This window comes from Psammomys obesus, unplaced genomic scaffold, assembly GCF_907164565.1.
Source record: "Psammomys obesus unplaced genomic scaffold, mPsaObe1.curated_primary_1811, whole genome shotgun sequence".
In the NCBI taxonomy this organism is placed as follows: Eukaryota; Metazoa; Chordata; class Mammalia; order Rodentia; family Muridae; genus Psammomys; species Psammomys obesus.
Window position 1 is genome coordinate 24,091,069 of NW_026585644.1, and position 15,315 is coordinate 24,106,383.

The window sequence follows — 15,315 nt, forward strand, 5'->3', positions numbered from 1 at the left end:
ATTTTGTTTGGCACTTAAAAGGCAGGCAATTTGGAAAGATTGGATCATATCCGTATCATTACATACTGTTTACTTAAAATATTGGTATTAGTGCTGTAGGCTGTAATAACAAATCTTGTAATGTGTGTCCATCCATAAATTGTTATTTGTTTTCCCACTGCTATTGGCCCACAACCCAGCACCAAGAAAACGCCACAAAATAAAACAGATGTGAAAATGGAGACTACCAGTCAGGTTTTGTGAGGTTTGTGGCTTGATTCCCAGGTCAGGTTTTGTGAGGTTTTTGTGGCTTGATTCCCAGTTGAGTCCACTAGGTGGGGCTAGTGTCACACTGAATACTCAGGGAGGGCTGAACACATGTGCTGGTGTATTTTTACCACTTGGGGTCACTTAAGGATTACCTGACTTCCCTTTTTCCCATCTAAGCAAATTCACAGATTCAAAGGAATTATTTCCCCATTACATTTGTCAGGCTGTGCTCTTTTTTTTTTTTTCCTTCTAGATCTTGAAGGCCAAGAAATGTGAATTGGGATTTTTTTTTTTCCCATGAATTGGCCCCACATGCTTAGTGCCTGGGTGGTTCCTCCTGTCACAGTATGGTGGACTACCACCCCAGCCTTCTCCTGGGCCCACCATTAGAGACTTCTCTGTATAAAGAATTTCCATACATGTCAGGCTGGAGATTATGCTAATTGCTGTGCTCATTAACATCTGTAGAAGTTGGAGTGCTTTTTCTCAGTCCTTTTCTTTGATTCTGCCTGTCTCTCTGAAAGACCAGCTCTGAAGGAAGCAAGGTGGGTATCACGTTAACTAATTGCTGACACCCACCAGCCTTCCTGCCTCCTCTACAGCTGATCCTAGGAATTATGCCACTGCCCCTTGAGAACACGCTAGAAATTTGTGGAATGACCCCAGTGGGCTTGCCTGCCTGTGGGTGGGTATGGGTGAGGGCAAGGGCAGGGTGTGTGGGCTTGCACAGCACAGACAATGAGCCCAGTCACTTCACATGGCAGCTCATGAGTACTTTATTTGAAAAATCAAAATGTTGGTCATCTCAGTTCATGGTCTTTCAGGGTCCCTTCTCAGAGAGTGACTTCTATTTTTTTTTCTTTCTTTTTTTTGTTTTTGTTTTTGTTTGTTTGTTTTCTTGTTTAAATTTTGCTTGATGTACACGCATGTTTTGTGTGCCTCGTACCTGTAGCGTTCTAAAGATATTGTATCCCCCAGAATTGGAGTTACAGATGCCTGCGAGCCAACGAATGAGTGCTGGGAAAACCCAGGTCCTTTGCAAGAGCAACAAATACTCTTAAGTGCTGAGCCATCTCACCAGCTCCCATCCATTTGCTATTGCTGAATACCTTCTTGGGTGCTGGAAGCAGGAGGATTGAGTCACAAACTCAAGAGCATTCTCTGCTGGGACCATTGAATTCCTGTGACAGGAATTCATTTAGTTTCTACTATTTTGAGTTTATAGTTTATTAATCTGTGTCAAATCCATTCAAGAACCTGAGATGGGCCTCTATTGTGTTAAATGAATACAAACTAAGATGGGAACTTAAAGTCCTCTATTTCCCAGCCTTCCTCCTTAAATCTTCTCAGTTGATACTTCCTGGTCTTCTCGTCCTCCCTCTCCCATATGTAAAAACAATATGTAAAAACATTGACTGTCTATACTGTGAACTGGGCATTGCTCTCAGGAGCCATCCTGGTTCAGTCCCAACAAACCAGGAGCCGGGTTACCTTCATATTTCCTTTCTACAGACAAGCCTAAGCACCAATCAGGTGGTGATTAGTTTAAAAGATCACATGGCCAGGAAGTAATGTCACTATGACTGTCTTTATTCTTGTGCTGTTGCCTGCTGGGAGATCTTTCTAAACTGTCAAGGTTTTAACCAGTATCGGGGACCTGATTCATCCTGCCCACCCCTTTGAGAGACTGCTCTGGAATGCCATCCAGAAGCCAGCTATTTTGTATTCTGACTCATGTAAGAGCCAGTGCTATCCTTTTTGCAGGTGAGGGACTGAGGCCCAAGGAGTTAAGTCAAATCCTGGGAGGTGGGCTTTCCTGCTGTGCTGGGGACCTCCAGGAAAGCCTCAGTGCATCCTTTTGCCCCCACACATTATAATTTAGCTCTAAACTCTGCAAACCTGTCACACGCACACACACACTCTCTCAACCTGTGAGTCACCAAAAGGGTTGTATGTCAGATATTCACATTACGATTCATGACAGTAGCAAAATTAGTTATGAAGTAGGAACAAAAGACTTTTATGGTTGGAAAAAAAATCACAACAGGAGGAACTGTGTTAAAGGGTTGCAGCGTTAGGAAGGCTGAGAACCACTGCTCCCATGAAAGGCTTCTGGGCTACACTCTGTCTCTTCCTTCTCCAGTGTGCCGAATGGGTACATGCGGACATTATTCTCATATCATAGGGAGTTTTCCAACTGACAGAAATATTCCACTGATAATGGAGACCTTAAACAAACAAAAACCACCAAGAGACTTTATTCCAAGCAGGAAACAATATCACATAGTCTAATAACCCCAACAGAATGGGAGAATAGACCACTTTTAGTAGGAAAATAAAGCTTTTTAGTTTTCTCAACAAGACCTTTGACCAAAATCTGAGTATGCTTTTGAGCATATGGGCCCCAAGTTCCAATTTGCTATGGCTGAGATTTCACTGGTACGATGGGCCGACACTCGCAAAGAAATATGTGAATTCATCATGGCTATTTCTGCACCACTGAAGCTGGCAAACTTCCAAGTTGAGAACTTTCTGCTTTAGCAGCTCTCGGTTATTTGAGGCTGGATGACTCACTTAGTGTAACATCCTCTTGTTTTCCTCCTTTTCCTCCCCTGGGCCCCTCCCACCTCAGAAGGCTGGCAGGGGCAGGGAGGGTTATGAAACTCAAGCTGCTGTTAAGGACTGCATTTCTTGTCAGATTTTGTTGATGCTTTGTTGGGAACCACTCTTGCTGCTGCTTCTCTGTTCCCTACCTGGCAGGTCACTTATGTCTTCTGAGTGCGCCAAACCTTTTGTTCCTTCCCCTACCATAGTGTGCACTTCATGCATTTTCTTTACCTGCTTAAACATAGTGTCTCTTGCTACAGAGAGAAGGGTGTTTAAAGCAGGCCTAGTGTCAGGATTCTTGGGACCCAGGACAGAGGATGGCCCAGCAAGGGCTGTTAGTAAGCATTTGTTAACCTGGAAAAAGGAAGGAAGGAGAGAGGAGTAGACAATTGATTGACAGGCATTTCTATGAGGAACCAGATAGAAGAGTTAGCATGAGAAGTTAGAATTCATTAGTTTGTTATTTTTTTTTTTTTTTTTTTTTTTTATCTTAGATGAGAGAGATGTACATCTTGGAAATTAGGCTGTAGAATCCTACAGGGCTGAGTCTCAGCTTTCGTCAGAGGGGTTTGTGCTTTCCAGACTGAAGCCATGTTGATACAACTTGGAACCACCCAGCTGTAGTAGGAGGAAATACTTCTCCACACCTCTGTACTACACTGTCACTCCTCTGGAGCCACTGTGGCAGCGCTCACTGTGTAGCAGGCTGTGTCTTGTTCTGAGTTTGTTTGTTTGTTTGTTTAGTTAGTTGTTTAGTTTTTTTGAGACAAGGTTTCCTGTAGCCTAGCTGTCCTGGGACTTGTGCTGTAGACCAGGCTGACCATGAACTCAGAGATCTGCTTGCCTCTGCCTCCCAAGCACTATAATTAAAAGTTATGCGCCACTACCCAGTATGTTTTAAATTCTTTACCCCTCTGTCAAGCAGCAATAATTATTGTCCTTTAAGGAAACTACTAAAGTAGCAAAGTTATCAATTCAAGAATACTAGTTGGATACTTCAATACTTGATATTATATTACCAGAATATAAGCTGCAAGACCCAAACTGAGAGGTCCCAGCATCAGAACACACAAACCTCTAGTGCACATGGAGCATTCTCCAGGATGTGCTAATCCAGAAACAAGCCTCAGTGTACTTAAAAGAATTAGAGCCATATATGGTACATCCACCAAACATGCTGGACTGAACCTGGAAGTCAGTACCAGAAAGCATTGAAATAGTAACAAGCACAACGAACCAAAAAAAGTCACTGAGTCAAATAAGAAATCATGAGAAGCATTAGAAACTGCTCTAAGAAAGGTTAAAGTGGAAACATCAAAGACAGCTATGAGAAGCAGCTACGGTAGTGTTTACAGGAAAATTTATAGCTGTGGATCAGTGTATTAAGAAGGACAAAGAGAAGACCTGGGGAGTTGGCTCGGGGCTCAGGAGTACTTGCTGTTCTTGTAGAGGACCTGAATTTGGTTCCCAGAACCCATGTGGTGGCTCTCCCCACTTTTAACTCCAGTCCCAGGGGATCTGGTGCTCCCTTCTGGCCTCAGAAGACACTAGGCATGCATACGATTCACATTAATGTGGGAGCTCACATGGATTTTAAATGAATAAATATATATGTCTATATAAATAAACGAATCTCAAGTTGAAGTCTCATCTTAAGGAACTGGGGGAGAGAAAGAAAAAAAATAAATCATGAAGCAAGCAGGAGGAAGGAAATAATAAGTTTAGAGCTGATGTTAATAAACAGAAAGTGGAAACAACAGAAGAAAATCAATGGAACCAAAGATTCATGTTTCAGAAAGATCAACAAAGCTGCCAAAGCTTTGTCTAGAAAGAGATGAGGTCATTTTCCCAAGGTGACTCCAATAAGGAAAGTCAGAGCAAAGATTCTGAACTAAGACAAGGTTAGTGTCAGGGTTCAGACCAGGGCTCTGCCTCTCCACTTAGCCTGCAAGTGCTCCAGGACCAGGGACTCCTGTCATTCATTTGCACATCCCTAGTGGTTTTACTCTGTGCCTGGCACACAAGAAAGGCTCCGGAAATGTTTGCTGAACTAAAATGAAAAGCACACTCCTCCCCATCCTTAGCCACCATCTGTGTACAATGATAAATTATGCTTCCAATGCAGATCGAGCTGAATCGCACAATTTCTGATGAGAGAAGCTGGAAACAGCAAACTGCTAGTCCTTAAAAATAAACCCTTCAGCTTCAGGGATCTGGCCCAGAAACGAACCGGGTTATAGCTCATGCCCTGACATCGAGTTTATTACCCTGGAGCCAGAGGGATGGTGTTTCTGGCTGGCGAGAAACTTGATCACCTTGACCTGGCCCTGGGTACCAGGAGGGAGCTCATCTGCCTTCTACCCAGCCTGGGCTCTAAGGGAGATGGATACTGCTCATGTGAGGCATGCCCCTCCTCGAATGGAGCTGATTCAAAGGAGCCCCTTGAACCAGCCCCTTTCCCCTGAGTGATAGGTTAAGAACTGAGTTCAAGGTCCCAGCTGCATATAGATCCTAGACTTCTGCTGTTTCCTAAGGGTTAAAATGTAGACGATATTAAATAACTGGGTTCTGGGAAGCTAGAAGAGAAGGAAACCCAGATAATAGACGGTGGGATGAATGCTGCCACATGTTTGAACTAGAGTGGGACCTAGCCCAGGAGCAGGGGAGATTACGCAGTCTTCACAGATGTTCTCTCCTTGGCCTAGTAGGGCGTCTGAGGAGAGGAGAGTGCAAGCTGAGGCTTCTGAAAGTTACCCTGAACTCACCATGGTAGGGCAAGGAATCCAGGGATTTGGACTCCCATGTCCTCTGAGCACACCCCCACCTCTTGAGGCTACTTTGGGCCTCTTTATTTGTGAGTTTCCCACAAAGAGTATGTGTGTGGGGCAGGCAGACACCGTGCACATTCGTGTGTGGTTCTCCGGGGCTTAAATGCAACAGCTTCTTTTCCCCCGTCTCTCAATTTAAAGGTGACTCCTCTGGAAACCTCAGATGTGGAACTGACCCTAAGTTGAAAAGATCTTTTTAGGGCAAGAGCTTTGTTCTTGTGAATTTTCTGCCTCACCAACCATGGGGAATGTGGGCCGGGGGTGGGGGGGGAAGAAGTCTGTTAAAGAAGTTGGTCATTCATTTCAAGAGCCAGGGGCCGTCCTTCAGAGGCCTGGTCTCCCATTCTCTCGGCCTTTTGATCCACTGGGGTGCTGGACAGGAAGGTGCAGGGCAATGGCCCTGAGCCGGAGAGCCATCCCACCTGCCATTATAGGATGGGGAGAAGGTCTTTAATTTTTTTATAAACTGGAGCTTTAATTCTGTTTTTGAAATTAATAATCTCAAATTCCCATATTATAAATTAGTAAAAATAAATACATAGATAGATAGATAGATAGATAGATAGATAGATAGATAGATAGATAGATAAAAATACACCTTTTGCCCCAGAGAAAGTGATGAATGGGTCCTTGTATTTGACCAGTTGTAAAATGGCTATGTCTCCCAGAGTGTGCTACCTCAGTATCTGGCCAGTGTCCATAGTTCAAGATGTTGAATATGGAGTCGGTTCATTTTATGATGAGAATGAAAGGAAAGACAGTAACCCGTGAATGCTTGTGTGACTAGTGAATCCATCAGTTGGTGTTCAGTGCAATCGCATACCACAGTATGAGCTCAGGCACAAAGGACTTATTGTATGATTTCTTGAAAGAGGTATAGAGGCAATGGGTAGTTTGGAGCCGATAAAGTTGACACTGTCATCAGCCATCCAGATTTATTCTGGCTTTCTGTCCTGCTATACTTAGCTCCAGCTCATGCATTCCTCAGAGGAGCTATGTTAAGCTGAGGAAGATGGTTCAGTGGTCAGGGTACTTCCTATGCAAGTTTGAGGACCTGGGTTCAGATCCCCAGGATCAAGGTAGCAAGCTGGGTGTGGAGGCACACATTGCAGTGCTGTAATGGCAGCACTGGGAGCGGCAGAGGGACAGCAAGACCCCTGTAATTCTCTGGCTAGCCCGTGTGGCAGAATCTGAGAGCTCCAGGGTCAGTGGGAGACTCCATCCCCAAAAAGAAGATGGTGAGTGAGTGGTTGGGGAGGACACTGGATGTTGACCTCTGTCGCAGAAATGAGCAGTGCCTTTCCCCGCAAGAGTGTGGGAGATGGACAGGTAGAGAGAGGATACGAGAGAGATTGCAAGAGTGTGGGTGCATGGAGGAGCATAGAAAGCTCAGAACAGTTGGGATCCCAAAGGACCCCACCCCAGGGAAAAGGGTAAGCAGCAGTTAGTATTCTGAGATAGAAATGCTGGCTTAACCACAAAAGAGAATGGCTCGGCTTACAACTCAAGGAACCCGGATGAGAGTGGCTTCAGAATGGACCTAACCCAAGGATGCATGCTATGGTGATGGGACTTGGTTTCTCTGAGTTCCTTGCCTCTGCTGCCCACTGGGTGGCTTTGTTTATATTTATATGCTGATCAGTCCCAAGCTTGTGGTCCCTGGTTCCAGAAGAAACAGCTGCTTGAACGAGACCCAGGATACAATATGACAATTGGAACAGTTAGCTTTTAGGGCCTATGGTGACCGGACACTTAGACACTGGTTTTGGTAATAATTAGTGAGACTGCATCACATGCTTAACTCATCCCTAGAACTGTGGAAACTGAGTCTCACAGTGATGGAAAAAGGGGTGTGAAGACAACACCTAATGTATATGTTAGCAGGTGTGGGAGGGACCACTATTCTGACACTGATGATGAAGATGACGATGATGATGTTATGTAGCCACACATAACTGTGATTGGCAAGCTAAGCTCTGAGCACAGGTTTCTTTGTGCAAACCTTGTGTTCTTTTGCTAACCACTGCTGTCTGCCAGTATCCTGCCTGAGTCCCACTCAGCTCCTTGTCTTGGAGCTTGCAGCTCCTGCCTTCAGTTCAACTGAAGTTATTGCCAGGGCAATCACAGGTAACTAACGCCTGGCATGATACAGATGCTCAATACATCAGTTTTAAATGAATAAATAATGAGTCATGCCTTGATCTGTGTTGGACGCTGTCCAGAGGCCTGAAGAGTTAAAACTCATGACTTTCTCAGGATTTTAATAACCTCTGTGAGGTTACAAAGGAGATGGGAGATAAAGCTGGTTAAGAGCAGTAGTTGTCGCTGAACACTCCACTGTCAGTAATGACCCTTCATCTTCCTGAGTTCATCCTTTTTATTAACTCTCTGATAATTTCATGCATGGAGACAATGCATTTTGACCATATCAAACCCATCCTCCCCCTGGAAGTCCTTCCAAACCCCTCACCACACCCTTGTCCCAACTTCATGTCATCTCTGCATAGCCCACCAAGTCTAATCAGTGCTGTGTGTGCACAGGGGTAAGGCCACCTCCCAGAAGCAAAGTAAGCCTCCCTATACCAGCAGCTTGTAACTGCCAAAGATTCTCGGGTAGGGCTGCGACTTCACATATCTTTCCCCATCCATGCTAGAATGGCTTGATCCTGTTCAATGTGAGTTCATCAGTGCAATAGCTGCATCATACCCAGAAGACACTCTTTCCCAGCAGTCCTCTCCAACATCTGTCTCTTAGAATCTTTGTATCTTCTCTTTTACAATGAGGTGTGTGGGTGTGGGGGGGTGCTGACTAGTGTACTGACTAGTTTTATGTCAACTTGACACAAGATAGTCACTGGAGAAGAGGGAGCATCAATTGAGAAAATGCCTCCATAAGATGAGGCTGTAGACAAGCTGGTAGGACATTTTCTTAATTAGTGACTAATGTGGGAGGGCCAGCCCGTTGTGGGTGGTACCATCCCTGGGCTAGTGGTCTTGGGTTCTATAAGAAAGCAGGCTGAGCAAGACATGGAAGCAATCTAGTGAGCTGCACTCCCCCATAGCCTCTGCATCACCTTCAGCCTCCAGGGGCTTGAGTTCCTGACCTGATTTCCTTCAGCTATGAACAGTGATGTTGAAGTGTAAGCCAAATAAACCCTTTCCTCTCTAACTTACATATGGTCGTGGTGCTGCATCACAGCAATAGCAAACCTAACTAAGATGGAAATAGTGGGGTGTTGCTGTGACAGACCTGACCATGTTGTTTTGGGGAGGACTGTGGAAGGACTTTGGAACTTTGGGCTAGAGAAACCACTAAGTGTTGAGAGATTAGTGAGCTGTTCTGTAGGAGTTTGGATGATAAATAATACTTTATATTACACATGTATATAAGTAATATAAAGTATTATTTATCATATATATATGATATATACATATACATATATATATATATATATATATATAGAGAGAGAGAGAGAGAGAGAGAGAGAGCAATGAGAGCAATGCAGACAATGGAGGCCTGGCTTGTGAAGTTTCAGAGGAAAGAAAAGACTCTACGTGGCCATTTGTGTGAAGAATCTGTGGTTCTCGTCAGCTGGGGCTGAAGAATCAGCTGTGATTAAGAAGAGACAAGCATCACGGAGGTGAAATCTGGGAAGTGCTTCCACACTGAAGCTGTGGTCCAGAAGTGGCCAAGGCTGTACCTCCTGGCAGCTGAACTTGGTAGTGTAAGAGACACCCAGGTGGTATTGGTTTTGAAGGCATGAAGGGGGTCCTGGAGAGCAGCAGAGGCTTGGCACTGTGTGGTAGGCCAGCAGAACATGATGAGAGCCCAGGAGAAGCTATTGAAAGTGCAGCCTAGTTGCAGCAGAAGACCCAAGCATTTTGGAGATGCTTGAACCATGGGAGGACCAACAAGAATATTGGCAGCTGGGGAGCAGAGCCAGCCAGAGCCTAGAAGACAAGCTTTTTGTGTGCAGAGGGCAAAGCTGGAGAAGGGACCCAAGACCAGAAGATGGTGAGTGAATCCCAGATAATTGGACATTGAATTATTTACATCATGAGAGTTTTGTTTTGCTTTGTTCTGATTGTGACTGTGCCCTGGTTCTTCCCTCTTGAAGTAAGAAAGTATTTAACTTAATTTGTTTTTATATAGGAGCCCACAGTTGAGAGAATTTGAACTTTAAAAAGAGATTTTAGATTTTTTTCAAGAGACTGGATAATTTGAAGGGACTGAGCTTTTACTGTGTTTGAATTTGTGAAGACTGTGAGACTTTTAAAATTATTTATGCTTTTAATGTGAGATCTTGGAGATGAATAAGAAAGAAAAGGTTGTGGCTTAATAGTGACGTGTTTGTGTGTCAAGTTGACAAGGGTTTAGTTGTGCTGACTTGTTTTATGTCAACTTGACACAAGCTGGGGTCACTGGAGGAGGACTATCAACTGAGAAAATGCCTCCATAAGATCAGACTTTAGGCAAGCCTGTAAGGCATTTTCTTAGTGATTGATGGAGGAATGGTGGCCCATTGTGGGTGGGCCATCCCCGGGCAGGTGCTTCTGTGTTCTATAAGAACACAGAAAGGCTGAGCATACCACAGGGAGCAAGCCAGGAAGCCCCACTCCTTTGTGGTCCCTGCATCAGCTAGGGCCTTTAGGTTCCTGGCCTGTTTGAGTTTCTGTCCTGACTTCCTTCAGTAATGAACAATGATATAGAAGTATAAGCCAAATAAACCCTTCCCTCCCCCAAGATGTTTTGGGTCATACTGTCTAAGCACAGCAATAGTAACCCTGACTAAGACAATATCATATATATGAGTGTTTGCCTGTGTACCATATTTGTGTGCTCTGCAGTACTTGCAAGAGGCCAGAAAGGAGCATCAGATCTCCTGGAACTGGAGTTACAGACTGTTGTGAGCCTCCATGTGAGAGCTGGAAACTTAGGTCTTCTACATGACCAGCAAGTGGTCTTAATTGCTAAGCCATCTCTCTAGCCCCTCAGTACTTCTCATCAGGATCACCGTGGGTACTGGGGTAACCAACCAAGCACAACTGAAAACAGGGACTCAGACTGTTATACACTGGTGTCCCTAAGGAGCATTATTCACAACAGCATTTTTTAAAAATCCTCATATAATGAACAATAATTATTTGTTCATGAAAGGGGAATTTCAACATACACAACAGCCTTCAGGATCTTGTGCTGAGTTGAAATAAGTCAGACGTAAAAGGTCAAATACAATGCAATTCTACACATATGCCGTGCCTACAGTCACCAAACTCCCAGTGGCAGAAACTAGGATGGAGGTTATCAGGGGCAGAGAGAGGGAAGAGTGGGAGAGTTTGTGCTTGGAAGTTAACAAGTTTGGAGACAGAGAATGGAGAGCACTGGACAGTGTAGCAGATGGATCTAGAGTCCCTGACCTACAGATTTAAAAGAAAAAATGGTTAAGGTGAGCTTTAATAGATACTAAAAATGAAGGTTTTCAAACAAACTCCCAAAGAACCATCAGATTGAGTGTTCTCTGACTGCAGGGATGGTTGCAGGTAGCTGTGAATTTGTTAAAAGACATTGCATTGTCACCTGGTGAGGGTGAGATGCAGGGCGTGCATTAGAACTCAGTAAAGCTGTCATGGAAAGGAGCCTTCCGAATGGCGAGCTGCACCAGCACACTGCACCCTCCTGGGCTTTGGACCCCTATGGCTTATAAATCCCTACAGAATGGCCACCCGGGAGTGGTCGCTCCCCAAAGGGAACATCCTAGAGCTCAGCACTGGAGAGAAATAGGAAGACAAATCCTGTGGCCCCCAGCATGAGTGGGGTCATACTTTAGGAAGGGTGATTCTAGGTCTCTGTGGAAGTGGGGGAGGGGAGGAAAGGGGGGAAGCCATAACCCACATGGCCTGGTGATTCTGAAGTTAGCACAACCAAGGTTCAGCTTCTCCAGTGAAACAAAATGACATAAACCTAAATATTGTGTCCAATCTGTCCACCTATCCCCCTTCCTCATCTCTCTCTCTCTCTCTCTCTCTCTCTTTCTCTCTCTCTCTCTCTCTGTGTGTGTGTGTGTGTGTATGTGTGTGTGTGTGTGTGTGTGTGTGTGTGTGTGTTTCCACCTCTACCTTCTTAGCCTGGGAAGTCCCACTGCACATGCTCAGTCCTTATTCCTGACTACTGTGATCTCAGAACTTGGGGAAGGGCCTTGCAGACGAGCAGAGTTCAGTTCACCAGCTCAGTTCACTTGGCTTCCTGTTGCAGCACTCAGACCCTTCCTCTCCCATTTTCTGTGGCAGTGCTGGGCATGGAATCCAGGGCTTCAGCAAGTGCTCTGCCCCTGAGCTACACTCTAGCCTTCATCTGGTCTCATTCTGAGGAGACAGACACCCCTTCTCTGGCCCCAGGACTGAGGCTCATTCCACATTGAGTACCTGGGAACAGAGTTTAGAGGTACTTTGACTTTGGGCCTGCATTCCATCTTTCACTGTTGGGACTTCCACACTAGTATGTAGCTCAGCCTTTGGAAGGTCATGGGGACAATTTCTGGGGAGTGTTGAGAATACTGGGAAGGAGAATGTATGGGAGAATCCTCTGAGGAGGAACAGGGGCAGTGGCTGGGGGGGGGGGCAGAAGGACCATCTTTGTTTTTCTCTTTCTTTATTTAATCACTTTACAGCCTGATTCCAGCCCCCTTCTTCCTCTCCTCCCAGTCCCACCCCCATGCCTCCTTCCCCCACACCCTTCTTTTTTTCTTCTCAGAGATGGGGGTGGGGAGGCACCAACCCACCCTGCCATCTCAAGTCACAGCAGGACAAGGCTCCCCAGCTAGGGGAAAGGGATCCAAAGGCAGGTAAGAGAGTCATAGACAGCCGCTACTCCCATTGTTAGGGGACCCACATGTTGTCCAAGCTGCACATCTGCTACATGTGTGCAGTGGTTCTACAGAAGGACATCTTTGTAATCGTTCCTCTCCATGCCAGGCCTGGCTGCTCTGGCTTGTGAATACAGCTGTGGTCCCGCCGCTTCTTCAATCCCTTCTCCCCCTTGCCACACACACCTAGCTGATACCAAGCTTCAAGCAAGGCAGCCGCAGGTTCCGGCAAGCCCATGGACCAACACAGGATGCCCTGGCAGCTCAGAGACAGGATACTGGGACTGGGGACCCCTGAGAGGATACCAGAGCCAGGAAACTGGTCTTCCTGTTACAGGAACAGCCCAGTGACCTGGAAAGGTGTGGGACATGATGTTCATGCTTTCACAGTGACATCACCCTTGGTGGGAACCCCACCCCAGACATAACAGTTGCACAGATTTGCATTGGACTCAGGGATACTTGGGAAGCTGACATACTTCTGCATTTGGACAGGCATATTCCAGGATAGGAAATGAAGCACTTCACCAATGGGGATCTCATGGCACCGTAGAATGTTGACATGACAGGGTGAAAAGAAGGACTTGACCTCCTACCCCATGCAGCACACCTTCTCCAGCTGTCCCAGAGCGGGAGGCATCACAAGGCATCACTCAAGCATCTAGGGATAGATTTTCACACAGTACAGGCTTGATTCCATGGGCGGGTCAGTGCTCACACTAACAATTCCTATTCTTATTGCTTCTCACTCTCTATTTCCTCAGACCAGAGTGTCTCAGCACTCCACGAAGTCCTCCAACAATCTTCCTGGGCTTTCTCTTTTTCACACTAAACCACCGGTGACTCTTTGATTCTGCCTCTTTAAAGTGACTTCAAGGTCTCCTTTTGGGTCAAAATGATCAAAGATAGAAATCATACCCAAACCAACCCAGTACCCCAAGTAGGACCTAGCAGATGTAGAATAAAGTAAGGTCCTCATCCGCCCAACATGGACATTGGACTTCTGTTAATGTACACTTGAAGGATGGGATTTCTGAGGTCTTAACAGCTACAAAACTCCAACAGAAACTAAACTCTTGTTCTTCTTTCCAGCGTTTGGCTGCAAGCTCCCAAAGGATGACGGTAATGGCTGAGAGTTCAAAGGCAAGTTATGAAGATTCACCCAAGAGAAAAAGTGGTTCTAGAAAGCTGGGAAAGGAGGTAGAGCTCCTTGGAGTGACTATGTTGCCAAGAAGGCTCAAGGCCCCAAAGAAGGTAGCAATGTAGTATAAACATCAGGCACATTCTGTGAGAAAAATACGGTAAAATCATGGAAACCAGGGAAAAGTTAAACGTCTTGGATGGGATTCGCTGAAGTAGCTACAGAAGATAGTGAAGATTAAGCCAGGCAAAGGGGTGACTTGAATTGGATGACCAGAGGGGTCCACAGTGGAATCCCTTCAAGAGGCACCATTTGCCTTGCCAATAACTAGGAGAGATAAGCCCGTGTTTACAGGTCTGCTAGATAAGACAAAGTTTGGCTATCATATTACTATTACTGAAGGGAAAAAATAAAGTCATATGAAAGGCTGACATAAAAAATGATGATCACCCCCTAGTTTCTGATCATCTGTTTTTAGGGTAACACTTCATCTTCCCTAAGATGGCCAGCAGTTTGTAGGCCGTGAATGGTGGGACATGCTATCCTGAGAGCCACACCTAGCAGCTGGAAGTGAGATGAGGGCTGAGGCTCTAGGTGTCCTATGGGCTTCCTTACAGCCTGGGTTACCTTATTACTCTATAAGATGGGGGTTATCCATTTTTTCTCTCAATCACTCTCCTTGCTCTCACTCTTGCTTGCTTTCCCCTCCTCCCTCCTTCTTTCCTCCTCTCCTCCTCCTCCTTCATAGTTTACCTCTGTTTCTCCTAGCTCAGTGACACTCTTGTCCTGTCACCTGCTCACTTACCAAACCCTGTCCTTGTATCGACTCAGCCACTTGGGAAGGCAGGATGATCTTTCTCTTCCTTTACCTGTCTCCACATGAGGATCTTGTCTGAAATCACAGAAAGGTGGGACAGCTTGGAAGGACTTGTCTGATACCTCTTAAAAGGTCCTTAGAGAACCAAAGAGCAGGCTTGTTTTTTAACACAGCCTGAGCTGGGAAATACAGAACAGGGACTCCTATTCAGGACTGATGGATCTACACTTGGGAGAGGAGGTGAGAAATTGCAGCATATGCTTCTTATGTCTGTGGGGGGAGGGGAGGAGGAGTGAGCAGGTTCTGATGTTCACGAGGTTGAGAAGACTTGTCCCGTGCTCACTCTCTTCTGAGGCTGTGGCTCTGGCAATGTAGGTTGAGTTTTTGTAACACCTGCTCTGCATATTCCATCAGGCCTTTGCTTTTCTTCCTTTTAAAAACAAAGGCTAATTTCCCAGGTGATGTCCCTGCCAGCTCTCCTAGCCTTTCTTGGGAAACTTCTCTGCACCTGTAGTTTCTCACATCATTCTGACTTCTCTCTAACTTGCCTGGGCTGTCCTTGAAACCCCTGGACTCATGAGATTCTCTTGCCTCACTTGCTGCCAAGTGTTGAGACTACAAGGCTCACCACCATGCCCAGCTACACTCCTAGAAATCACTCACTCAGCGATAAATAAGTGGCGATTAGGAAGGCTCTCTCAGGGTCTGCTAGTGCTTCTGGCAGGGAACGTCTCTGCAGCCTGTGATCAACAGAGCTTCATCTAAGTGCCTTTTCTGCCCTTCCTTGCCCAACCTCCCGCCTCTACTCCG

At 45.7% G+C, this 15,315-nt stretch overlaps 1 pseudogene; it reads left to right on the forward strand.

Moving 5' to 3' along the window:
* Positions 1 to 13,663: 13,663 nt before the first annotated feature.
* On the forward strand, positions 13,664 to 14,101 carry LOC129687398 (peptidyl-prolyl cis-trans isomerase NIMA-interacting 4-like; annotated as a pseudogene).
* Positions 14,102 to 15,315: the final 1,214 nt, after the last annotated feature.